This window comes from Olea europaea, unplaced genomic scaffold (genome assembly GCF_002742605.1).
Source record: "Olea europaea var. sylvestris unplaced genomic scaffold, O_europaea_v1 scaffold4725, whole genome shotgun sequence".
Lineage (NCBI taxonomy): Eukaryota > Viridiplantae > Streptophyta > Magnoliopsida > Lamiales > Oleaceae > Olea > Olea europaea.
In genome coordinates this window covers 1-1691 of record NW_019263035.1, presented here as the reverse complement: position 1 = coordinate 1691, position 1691 = coordinate 1, and positions in this window count along the sequence as shown.

The following is a 1691-nucleotide window of genomic DNA, read 5'->3' as shown; positions in this document are numbered from 1 at the left end:
AAATCTCGATATGGCAGGACGGTAAGGGACAAGCAATCATTCATTCTCACGGGTTCTGTTATCTCTCTTCTAGTTCCATCCTTGGCTAGTAGATAAGCATCTAAAGGGTTCACCAAGTCACTACTAGATCCTTGAGCACTGCCTTCACCATGTTCATTAGAATCGGACACATTACCACTTGCTTTACCATTTTCATTTTCACCCTAGCCCTCATTAAAGAGTTCAACAGAGGACTCTTGCTCTACATGCAATCTGCTCCTTTCTTCCTTTTTCACTTTCATGGACTTCACTAGAGATCAAAGCATCTCAGTTTCATTAAAGATTACATTTCTATTGATTATCATCTTAAAACCCTTATTGTCTTTCACCCAAAGCTTATACACTTTCACTCTTTTTGGGTATCTCATGAAAACACATTTCTAGTATCTAAGCTCCAATTTTCCCACACTTTGGTGGGAATAAGTTGCACAACCAAATATTTTCAAAGGGGTATAATCAGCCAGTTTACTTGTCGACACCTCCTCAGGTGTTTTTCCATATATGGAAATAATTGGTGTTCTATTTATGATATATGCAACTGTCATTATTGTCTCACCCCACTAAATTTTAGGAACACCTGAGCTAAACATCATGCATCTCACATTGTCTAAAATTGTCATATTTATTCTCTCAGTTACACCATTCTGTTGTGGGGTATATGGAACAAGGCCTAAATATAATTGGGGTTAAAGACTATCAATCTCCATACAAATCAATCCAGTGGAGGTTGAAGATAAGGCATACAAATAATTGGGTTGAAAGCTATCAATTTCTGCACAAAAAATAATAAAAATTGCAATTCAAATCACATAACTTTTTAAAAAGTTGTATCAATTAAAACAATGAAATACATATTAACAACTAGAAAAAATTTTAAAAAAAGTTTTATACTTTAAAATCTCATCATCTTCACACAGTTTGTCAAAATCATCATTATAAAATTCTAGACCATTGTCTGTTATTAGAATTTTAATCTTTTTATCCATTTGATTTTCAATTAAAGTTTTTCGAACTTTAAACTTTTAAAAAATGTCCGATTTTTGTTTCTTTTGAAATACCCATACTTTTCTTGAAAAATTATCAATTAGGGATAAAAAATATTTATTTCCACTATGAAAGGTGGTGGATGATGGGTCCCATAAGTCAGAATGTATGTACTCAAGGATTGATGCAATATTGTGCTTTTCAGTGTTAAAATAAAGCCATACTGTTTGCCTAAGGTACGATACTCACAAGAAGGGACTCGATAAATAATGTCTCTACCAAAGGCTACAGTTTTACTTAAAATGTGCAAATCTTTTTCACTAACACGGACTAGTCTATTATGCTATTTCAGGGTTGCATCACTCTTAGCATTAGAGGATTCTACAGTGTGACTTATAACACTGGCTCTAGTGACATATATCCCATTTACCTCTAAAAATAACTAATGAACCCTTAAATATTTTCAAGTGGCCATCTCCAAACCTGCCTTGCAGGCCTATGTCATTTAGATTGTCCATTGAAATTAAATTTCTATTCAAGTCAGGAACATACTTCACTTTTCCAAGGTAAAAGTGTATCCATTTTCAAATTTCAAAATCACACTATCTATCCCATTAACGCTGCAAGTAGCATTATTGTCCCTAACTACCTCCCCTCTATCAAGATCC